At 29.6% G+C, this 12,431-nt stretch overlaps 1 pseudogene; it reads right to left on the bottom strand.

Annotated features, from left to right (window-relative positions):
- Positions 1 to 3,145: 3,145 nt before the first annotated feature.
- Positions 3,146 to 6,154, bottom strand: LOC121212139 (E3 ubiquitin-protein ligase SINAT2-like; annotated as a pseudogene).
- Positions 6,155 to 12,431: the final 6,277 nt, after the last annotated feature.

Raw genomic sequence — 12,431 nt, 5'->3', positions numbered from 1 at the left:
CATAGAAAGCGAAAGTGCAAAAGGTAAGAGGCGTTCCTCCCGCGCTTTTTTTTTGGTGACTACTAAACGGACGGAGGTTCAGCATGGCTCTAGTTGGATGGCTCGTATGGTTCACTATATGCGGTTTTGGTTCTAGATGGGTACTCGAATCATCTGTACTGTCATCTACTAAGATTAGTACAGAGCCTCGGTCATGGCCCATCATAGGCTTACGAGATCAATTCGAGGGATTACATTTACTTATGCCTATGCGGAGGGACAAGTTAACTCACGAAAGCATAAGTCATATGTAACCCGAAAGTATTCACTAGCCTGTGCGGAGGGACGAGTTAACTCACGAAGGCGTAGCGTTTACTTTCACTTAAACGGACGGAGCCCGGTATAGAGCTCATGTTATGCAAAGATGTATGTGCACGGTGTGTGGGGAGAAACTCACAAACCTTTACGTTTTATTTAAAAACTAAACCAAAACTAAAATCACAAAAATTTAAAGCTGAAAAACAACCGAATAAAACAAGTTAGAATATATACAACACGATGCAAATGCATGATTTTTTGAAAACAAAAAATTTGAGGATCACGACTAAATGTTAATTTGAACAAGGAACTTTGAAAATTTTGACAACGCGAGTTTAATTCCAGACACGACTCTCAAAAAGGGTCCCCAGTGGAGTCGCCAACTGTAGCGACGTAAAAATTTTAGCTTAGCTTGGTCGCTAATTGTGGCGATTTATTGAAAAAAGTTTGAAATTTGACGTTTGATTTTTGAAATAAACAGGGAGTCGCCACCGATCCTTTTTCCTAGGTGTGATCGGACACCTATTAGATCTCTTATTAAAACAAATAAAAGGTTGAGTTTAGGTCTACGTTAAAATCCAGAGAAAATTTAGGGTTCGGGAGTCGGTTACGCGCGAGGAAGGTATTAGCACCCTCGCGACGCCCAAAATTGGTATCTTATTAAACACATGTTGCCTTGATTTTCAAAAATATGAATTCAATTTGACATTTAAGTGTGATCCGATTGAAGGAAATGAGAAGTTGCAAGTTTTTTTTTGTTTTTTAGAAGGACGTCCCGTTTTTAACACGAGCCGATTAATTTCACCCAACATAGCGATGAAATCGATGACTTAATGTTAAAATTGATACATTGCCTTATTCTTAAAATTAAAATGTAAAAAGTTTTTAAAATGATAGTAAAAAAAATCCAAGAATATTATTGTCAAAAAATGCGAACAATGATGTGAATAATAAAATATATAAAATACAAAATATTAAAATATCAAAATATTAGAATAATAATAATTAATATTGAAAAATAAAAAATAAAATAGAAATAAAAAAGATGTACATAATATATATTAGAAATAATAACGATGTTTAAAAAAAATACTATTAATAATACTACATCAATATGTACATATATAAAAATAAATACGTGATAATATTAAAAATATGTACATAATATAGTGTTAAAAATATATACATAATATAGTTAAGATATATACATAAGATAACATGTAGAAAAATATATATATATATAAATAATATAATATTAAAGATGTATAAATAAAATAGTATAAAATATATATATACGTAATATAGAATTTAAAATATACCTAATATATTAAAAGAATATATATAATATAATATTAAGAAATATAATAATAACAAAAAAGGAGAGAGAGGGAGAGGGTGGATGATTTTCGGCCACAAGGTCGGCCATCGTCCGGTCGCCGGACCACCGCCGGCGCCACCGTACACGGCAGCCGGACCTCAAAAAAACTTTTTCGGTAAAAATGGGTAAGCTTCCTCCTTTTATTTTTTTTTACTTTCGTATAAAAGAAACAAAATAAGATTGAAAGGAAAACAATAAGTAAACAAAGAACTTAAAATGAGAATAGACAAAGAAACCTCTTTTGCTTTGATCTTTGATTAATCTTCAAAAAAAACTAGTTTCTCCAAAAACTAGCCTTCACAATAACTCTTCTCCTTAATTACTTTAAAAGAAACCTCTCCAAAAATCCTTTACAATAACTTTCTCTCCCAAAAACTCTCCAAAAAAAATCCCCCTCCCATATACAAAATATGAGAAGGCTTATATAGCCATTTACAAAATATTTTTTTATTGTTTATGTCTTCATTTGTAGGTACAAGTGGTGGTGGAGAAGGTGTGGCTAGTGGAGTTGGTGGTGGAAAAAGAGTGGCTAGTGGAGTTGGTGGTGGAAAAGGTGTGGCTAGTGGAGTTGGTGGTGGAAAAGGAGTGGCTAGTTGAGAAAAGTTTAAGTTGTGGGCTAGGTTTTTTTTATTTTGATTTGGGCTTAGGGTTTGGGCCATTGGGGTTTTGATGTAAATTGGGCTTTGGATAATTAAGATTTGGGTTTTGGGTTTAATTTTGGTGGGTTAGGTAAGGCTAAATTGGGTTTTGATGTAAATGGCCTAAAATTGGCCTACAACACCATCCAACGGACGACATTTCAAAAACTTTTCCTGAAAGAGTCAATCCCCCTCGACAATATAAAGGGACCAGTCAAGTGGTACCATGTCTCCTTGAAAAGGCTACTTATGTCTTGCTGGTCCACTCCACATCACGCACAACTTCACTGATTAATTATTTACACGTCCTTCAAGTACGTAATCTTTTTATTAACTAAGACACTCCTATTTCGTGAACCCTTGAGGCTCTCCACGGAATCAAGAGACACACTTACCCCATTTTGAGCTTGGGTTTGGGTTAAGGTTTCTTAGTTACAATTAATTATTAACCATAGTTAATCCGATTATTATTATCTATTATCCAAACTCGTTATCCATAAAAATAAAACAGATTCAAATCGATGACTAATATCCACATCCTCCCCAATCTACTACAAATAGTAATTAGAATACTGGGTTAAATAACTTTTTGGGTCTTGAACTTTTTTTTATTCAAGTTAAGCCCCATATTTAACAATTGTTCTTATATTGGAACCTAAACTTTAAGATTTTCAAGGACTAACTTGAACAAAAACAAGTTCAAGCCCCAATATGGGAACCATTGCCAAGTTCAAAATTTAGCTTGGACAAAAAAAGCTCAAGCCCCAATATAACAAACAACCGTCAAATTCAGGATCGAACTTAAATTAAAAAAAAAACCAACGTAAAATTCTTTTTATAAAATTCAAGCCCCAAATAGTAATTTAACCTTAAAATATTCAAATCCGAATATTATCCGAAATATATAGTGCTAAAATATCATAGAAATCTCCAATACCAATCATAGTTTACCCTAATAATGTGATAGCATTATCTACAAAAATTTACAGAAAAATGCATGAATCTAGCAACACTTTTTATTCTCTTTATATATATACATATTTTGAACTAACCATGGTCCTAGATTCATTTTTCTGGACTTATCTCATTGTTCTTTCCAAATCCGGCCGGCCACTTTCAGCTTCAATTCCTGTCTATCCCCGCCCGAAAAAAAGAGCGCCAGGTTCCGTTGAATTATAAGTCCATCTTGACTATCTCGAACTTTCCGATGGCTATCTCGAATGCTCCTAGGAACTCCTTGCCAGATAACCTTTCTGCCATAACCACCAACTTCCAAACTATAACTGAATTGTCTCGCCTCATCCTCGTCACCCATGAATCGTAAGAAGGCCATGTAAACTGGTGCCATTCCTATGTGAAAAGCCTCGAAGTGCAAGCAAAATTGTCGACCAAAACAGTTGAAAACCTGCAACAGAAAGGACGGCTATTAACAAACTTGTTGCAAGTATGTGTGTGTCGTAAAAGACGAGATCTTACGGTTAACATCCAGGTAGCATTTTCGACTTCATGAGGATTGGATTTAACGTATCTGTGGTTGAAAGTACAACCATCATGCATATCGACCTTGTGATCATTCTTTAGATGCATGACGAGAAATGGAATATCACCGGTGACGGAGCATTCAGCTCCTGCGTACGGACAATTATAGGGCGGTATCTACAGTTTTTTTCATGCTTCAGCTTACTGTAGTACGGAAAAATATCATGACAACCCAGAATCTGGTATCGGCAAGGAAGTTCTAACGACTCCGCTACTTTTTCTAGAGCCAAACACCTTATATTTCCGAGCTCGTTGCGGCAAGTTGGGCAAGAATTATGAACCCTAGCCTTACAAATCGAACATACAGTGTGGCCATTGGACACTAGTGTAAAATATATTAAAAAAAGTGTCATTAAAATAATTTCGAAACAGAACTTTTTATTAGAGGTAAACGGCACCTACCTGGTAAATCGGAGGATACATCAAATTTAAGCAAACAGGACACTCGAGTAATTCGTGCACGTCGTTTGTTGATGTTGCTCCAAGATTTCCACCTAAACTGGTTGCTGCTTTTCTTAAAGGGGAACCTCTTAACTCTGCACTTGAAGTTGCCATGTCATATTCTGCAAATGTAATACGAGACTCGATCACATCCTTGCAGATACCACCACCAGGTGCCATATTGCAGCTTTTGAATTTTGATGCCGGGCCACACACTCTTTGTTTAACTCTAGTTTCAGTGAAATCGCGCAGGGGATGAATCAGACTTCTCTTAATTCCTCATCTTCGAAGCCTTCATAATCGTTTCTGCATTTCTCTGCTGATAATAATAATATTAGAAATTAGAAGCTCAACGCATCAGAATCAAGGACAACCATGAACTTTCTCGAGCAAACACATTAAAGGGCGGTCATGTACTTTAGAATGCAGAGGAATTTTCAAGATGTCTGAAATATGAATAGACGAAAGAGATGAACCAGTAAAACATAACGAGAAAGATTCGTTGAACACGGTTTCAAAAACATAATAGGTCATCCTCTTATCGAACACATTTATGATTATACTCTACAATGGTCAAAAGATGCATCGGCAACATGATCCATTTGCCATCATAGTAGAGATAAGAAGTGTCATTTTTCTTGTGCTACAAGCATGTCTTTTGTTACAATTTCAAGAAGCAGCCTATGATGCTTGAACAAATCTTGCTCGTAAACACGTCTATCTGTTTAACTACGTTCTACATAGGAGCACGAGGAAGCGGTTCTAGCTTTGCTTATTATGAGTAACCAACAAACAAACAGATTATCAGAAAAAGGAAAACTTTAACACCCTACTCAAACTCGAAAACCAAAACATGTTCGACTTAAACAATCCAGTTTTAAAGTCAGCATATGAATGTTCACAGGACTTGAAAGATTATTGTAACACCTGAATGTAACTAGGGTATTGGTTAATATCGAAAATTACATACATTACGCAATACAAATGCACCCAAAAGTCGAAATTTCCCTGTGCTTAACATACGAGTAAGAAGGGCATTCATATTCGGCATTTACGAATCACACTGATCTTCTTGAGAGAATTCTAAGATTCTATTCAAAATCGAAACTCATTACCACCTCCTACACTGCTAGATTTCATTAAAAAATCTCCAAAGAAACAAACATTAGCCCTATCATCACAGTGCTACTATTTTCATAGCTTACTTCGAGCTGCAACTTATAATTATATTAACAGTTACCATCAGAATCATTACAAAGAATCCACTTAAACTAACTCGTGCTCACGACTCGAACATGGAATCTCAAAGTTTTCAGAGTTCATCCTTACCATTAAGCTAAGACCTTGTTCGATTTTGGGATTCAGCTAAAAAACTACCCAGAAAGATTATTTTTTTTAAATCAAAACTTGAATCAGCAATAAACCAAGAAACCCAATTCAAAAATCTGACAAAAGAAAATCAAAATCATCCAAAATAATCAATCGATCAAAAAACCCAATCAAGAAAAGTAATACCCAGATTGAGATTCAAGCTCAACAACTCAAATAAATCAACAAAATTTAAAAGGAACTCACCAAGATGGAAACTTTTATGAGTTAATTAACAGTGAGACCCTCAAAACCCTGAATCAGGAATTGGATAGGAATATTCAAAATTGAATCCCAGTTTTTAAGCAGCATTGTAATAATTGAATCATACTTGGGGACAAGAAAGAAAGGGAAGGTGTAAACGTGGAAGAAAAGCCGTTAAAGTAGACTCCGCAAATTGCGCGTCTTAAAAAAAACCTTAAACAAGAAAATCAGGAGATTGTTGTAAGTTTTTTGGATCTCTTCGACCATCTCTATGTATTTTACACATAGCACTCCACAACAAAATTAAAATTAAACCTACCTTGCACTCTTTTTTTTATTAATTTAAAAATTTTGAGAAAATTACCTATTGAGTCTTAACCCTAGTTTTAATAGTTTTAAGTATTATATTAAAAAAACAGATATTATTAGAACTTATAATGATATTATTTTAAAAATATTGGAAAATTTTAATTTTTTTTACTAATAAAATATGGGATAATTAAGATAACATTCGAGTTATATTTTTGTAAATTTTATGTGATTTTTGTTTGAATTTATTTTTATTTAAGTTTCGTCACGTGTAGGTGATGTTTAGAGTTATTCTAATCTATATTATGTTTGATTTAGACTTTATAATAACTTGTAATGATTGAATCTATTGTCGTATATTCTTTCTTTTAAAAAATATTTTAATATCATTTTTAATATTTAAACTCAACAATTAGGTCCGCTTTAGATTAAATTTGATACTTAAACTTGATAAATAGATTCACTTTGGTCCTTAAACATAGATTACATCAATATTTGATGATGTGACATTGTTAAATTATAACATCACATCATCGAAAAATTTAAGTGATACTTAAAATATAAGGATTAAATCTCAAATTCTATATAAATACAAGGACTAACGGTAAATTTTAATTTTATATAAAGTACTTCAATTTAGCAATTTCCAATGAAAAGCAAAACAACTTGGTGGTGGGTTAGGTGGTCAAAAGTAAATTGAATACAATGCATCATAAGTAAGTAGGTGTTGTCATTTTCAACTTTAGGGTTCAATTTAAAATTAATTAAGGGCTTTAATTTAATTTTACCTTTTACCAAAGCTTTGAAATTTCCAGGCAGGCTACGTTTTCAAAAACCCCCAATTTTCTTGTGATTTGATATTCGATTTAAAATTATTAGACCGTTATGTATTATTTTATTTATTAACAATGATATATCATATATCAAGGTTTCTAGAGCACACAAATCAAACCCTATGAAGATCAAAAGAATAGGATATAACTCAAATTTTTGTCATGGTTGATTGAGTTATTATAAGACTCAATAATATTTTAATTTAATTCATGATTTTGTAAAAATTTTAAATTAAAATTTATCGATAAATAGGTCATAGAGATTTCTGTATTAGGAGTCGAATTGCATTTTATCCTGTCTACTTAAAAAATAGGTAAATTAGTCCCTGTACATTAGATTAAAGATCAAATTGGTCCTTTCTATTAAAAATGTTATCCATTTGTACTGTTGAAAACTGGTATGGTTGACAGAAAAATTATACAGTAACATGTGCTATGCCATGTCTACCTTACTATGATGTACAAAGAGCAATTTTTAATAGCATAAATGGGTTATTTTTTCAACAAACGGACTAATTTGCTCTTCAAATTAATGTACAAGCACTAATTTACCCATTTTTTGAGTAAAAGGGCCTCCATGATAATTTTATCTACAATCATCATATTGAGAAAGAAAGTGTTTTTATTTTTATTTTTACAACTACTATTCCAACTTAAGCCATTCCTAAGAAATTTGAACATTCGACCAAACTCGAGATTCAAAAGGAACGAGTTATAAACACAAAGATCAAACCTTGAATTTAATACTAATCAACTTGAACCCACACAAGTTTTACCACTAAATCAATAGCTTGATCAACATTAAATATACTAGATTATGCCACACTCATTACGTAAAATAAGAATTTTTTTAAAAATAATAAATATATTTATAATTTTATCTTTAAAACTAAAACAACAATACCTTCATGAGTGGTTTAGACCTTTTTAGGTTTTTGTTCGATAATTATTAAATATTAAACATTGAATATAATTATTTTTGTTGGATAATAGTAAATTTTAATTTTTAAAAATTCATTATTTTATAATTTTAATTTTATTATTATGGTATTATTTATTTTATTTTGAATAATTTTGGATAAAAAATTATTTGAAATTTTTAATTTTTAATAAAATGTGGAAATGATTTATTTCAAGAATAGTGAAAAATAAAATCAACTTAATATTTTTCACATGTTTGATAAATTGTTAAAAAATATTATAAATAGGAGAATAATACGTTTCAACATACTCGAACGCCGTCCTATTACATCAACAATAATACTCATACTAATCAAACTAAGACTCAACCGACTATTTTTTATTTTTATGATAGTAAAAGTTTGATGGAAGTTGTGTTTTATTCTCTCCCTGAAGTAAAAAGGAAAAGAAATATTTGCTAAAGGAGCAACGGGATTAATGGCTCTTTTACTTTTTTACTTTTTCCGAAAGGTAAAATATTTCTTTATTTGTAGTAGGTAAGCTTTAACAGGATAATACAAACATATTTTTAAAACTTTTTAAGTGAATTTCTTAATTAAATTTATCTTCGATTAATTTGTCGCATCGGTTTATTTAATTAATTTTTATCACGATTTAAAAAGCTCGTCTTTCATAAATTTTTTTCATTAGAAGATTATTAATATTAAAACATTTTAAATATGATTATTGCACGTAAAATTATATAAAAAAATATTTAGTACGTTGTCAAGTAGAGTTAGGATTTGACAAGTGAGTATAGTAAATTATTAAAAACTATATATTCAAAAAATATGTATACATCAATTTTTAAAATTATTTGTGAAATAAAAAAAAATACGGTGTGAATGTATTAAATACTCGATGTAATAAAAATACAAAAATTTTAGATCTATGCAGTGTTGGAACTTCAACCCAATATGTTGGGGGAATCATATTTGGAAAAGCCCAAATATATGGGCCATTTTAAGATTGGGGGTTGAAACTTATTTTCTTTAATTTTTTTTATAATTTTATTAATTAATACTAAAAAATTAAGATAAAATTTATTAAAAATATTTTTGCTAAAATTTAATAATTTGATTATTAATATATTTTATTTTATTAATTATAAAAATTAAATTTAAATTATTTGTTTATAATTAAATATACGTTTTAAATGACTTATGAATTAATCTATGAATTAGTTATTTTAAAAACATGAGAGTAAATATATAATTTAGAATTGATATTATGCAAGAAACATCAATATTTAAAAAATATTGGTAAGAGTCGATTGAGCCTTAGTTAGATTATCATGAACATTGTTGTTAATGCAAGGAGAGATGGGTTCGAGTGTGCTAAAATATATTATCCTCCTATTTATGGGTTAGAAAAGAGCTATAATTCGTGGCCCAAAATACTTGTGAGTCGTGACGCACATATAAATCTTTAAAATACAAAGATGTTCCTTTAATTTAAAAGATAAATTATAAATATATCTACTTTATTTTTTTCACACTCACAAAGTGGGTGTGACATAATCTAGTATTATATAAGTCCCTAACCGAATTGATATCACGAGTCAACTAACATCAATTCAGTTGAAAAGTTACCAAATGACCAAACTTTTAAAACGAAAGTTATATATAAAAAGGTTATAGACAATTTAATTTAATTTAATTTTAAAATAAAATAAAATAACACTGTTTAAAAATTTTAAACTTAAATCTACAATTTTTTTTTTTAAATTTCAATCTTGACAACTATTAAAATCTAATTGGTTGGCAAAAAAGAAAGTATGAAACCTTGCCCTTGCTTTCCAGAATATTTGGGAACTCTTAAAAAATCATTCATTTCTTCCAAGATAACAATAACAGTTGATAGATAAAAGAGGGTAGGGATAAACTTACATCATTCACCACACACACATTATATCCAAAAGAAATTACCTAAATAAAAATTTATCACTTATTCCCGAAAATTTAAACTCTAATAGACTCTACGAATGAACATCCCTTAATCACTACATCAATCATAGGACTTCCTTTCACATAACCTTAATTTCCTCTCTTCTTTTTTTCTTTTGTAAAAAAATTAAAATTTAATTATAAAAAGTATATATATAATTTTTCTTTATCAGTAATGTTATTCTAAAAAACATTTTTTAATATTAATTTTATTTCTTTCACCTAAAAAATGGGTGTACCATAACATTAATGATTTATAATATTACATAAAAAAAAAGAGAGAAAATATTTGAGAAGATATATATGTTTGGGTTTTCAGTAAAACAAATAAAATCTTCCATATTTGGATATATTGTTTTTTAGTATATTTTAAATAAATAGACAATATAAATTTTTACATATAAATTTAGTAGTTAAGTTCACTTTGGTACCTATATTTTTTGTTTGTTCACTTTGGTACTTCAACTTGACAACTAGATCCATTTTAGTTCTTGAACTTGAATTCTGTCAAGATTTGATTATGTGACCAATGTTCTTACTAGGTTGGTCGGTCCAAACCGATTGGACTTAGAGCTGACCAATATATTGGTCTAAACAAAGGGGTTGAATTAATTGAATCGAAAATTATTCAAAACCAATAAAAATCGAAAACTGAAACAAAAATCAATAGTTGAACAGATTTAATGATTTTTTTTTATTTTTTTAAATTTTTTGAACTTTTAATTATTTATTTAATTATTGTAGGTCTAGTTGTTGAATTGATCAAATCAATTGAATCCGGAACTAGTGGTCTAATCGATTCAACTACTAGTTCAATTATTAATACGATATATATAACACTTTAAAATTGAACCACATCATTATTTAAAATTTTATATATATTTTTAATTTTCAAGTAATGATATACCACAATCTTAAAATTCTATTCTATAATTTTTTATATTTTTTAAATTTAAAGAGTAAAATAGAATTAATTACTAAATTCAGAAATTAAAAATTATATTATCGAAGTAAATATATAATGATGCCTCGAAAGAAAAAAAACAGTATGATGATGATGACGAGGACGAGGACTTAGCTTATTTGATTTGGTTGCCATCTCCTTTCCAACAGAAAGCGTACACGTTCGTTATATATGCACCTCACAAACAAGCCTTTTATCTTAAAAAATTAAGGCCCAATTGGACACATGGATGGAGTCACATTATTTTCTCATTTCCCTTATACTGTCTATCAGGCGACACATGGATGGAGTCAGAAGTTGGGATATGTTTTGGGTTTAAATTTAATGTTTGCATTATGCATTATGCATTTATATTTTTTTAGATTTATCAAATCATAAAATAATATAAATATCCTCGAAATAATTTTTTTTCGTATCTTCCATGTTCATTTTATAGTTTATATTTGAGGTTCGTCGCTAGTCCTTCTAATAATATTGTCTCTAATATTCAAACTTGCGTTCTCTCCTTAAAAGTGGAATGTGTTTTACTATTATACCTAACACTTATTGATAATTTAAAAATAACAATAATATATTAGCGGTTCAAACTCTAGAGAGCACGCTTATTGGAAAGGCTTTATCTTTAATACTATTAGTTCTATTGAAATTAATCTCATATGGTAAAAACACCTTTGTATATATTGAATATGATCGAGGTGAAAGTTAAACTCCGAAATAATATGTTGTCATGGTTGTTAGAATTAGACTAATAATTGAACAAGAAATCGGTGGTTCAAGTGATTCAACTGGTACCCTAAATCCAAAGAAAAGTGAAATTGTTAAAAGAATCGATTGAATTAAGAAAAAAACCATTAATCTAATTAGTTCAACTACCAATCCGATTTATACTACATTTGTTATTATAAATTATTTTAAATTAAAATACTTTAAAATTTTGAATGAACCCCAAACATAAAATCCAAAATAACTTTATATTTTAATCCAAAAATATCTAGTCCTAGTCAAATACATCTTATCCATTAACACGTGCATACATGTTAGTCCTTCAAACATTTTAATATTATATGTTTTTTTTAATAAATTAATTAAAGATTATGATCATATTTGTTCGTTTTGATACAAAATTTAGAACTACTCACAATTCTTCTCCAACCTATAAATAGAAAGTTGATGCACTTCAACGTACTCGAACCCACTCCTCCTACATTAACAATAATATTTATATCAATCAAACTAAGACTCAGTCAATATAATACCATGTTTTTATTCACAACTATATTCGCAAAATATTAATTATTTTGAGGGAGGGACTTGCGGTGCCTATTAAACATCAACTTGGTCAAACTACTATATCTTTATATTGATATATTCTTTGCACTAAATTAAAAAGAATGACACACACATATATTTATTCATTAATTAATTGTAGTCTTTCCTACTATTTTCCTTCTCAAGTTTTAAACAGTCCCTGGGCTGATTTTGATAAGTTTTCTAGATTTTCTAGAATTTAATTTGTCCACTCAAAAAAAGTAAACATAAAAATTAATAAAAAAA

The sequence above is a fragment of the Gossypium hirsutum genome, chromosome A13 (genome assembly GCF_007990345.1).
Source record: "Gossypium hirsutum isolate 1008001.06 chromosome A13, Gossypium_hirsutum_v2.1, whole genome shotgun sequence".
Lineage (NCBI taxonomy): Eukaryota > Viridiplantae > Streptophyta > Magnoliopsida > Malvales > Malvaceae > Gossypium > Gossypium hirsutum.
Note: the sequence above shows the minus strand (reverse complement) of the source record. Positions and strands in the feature narration are given on the sequence as shown.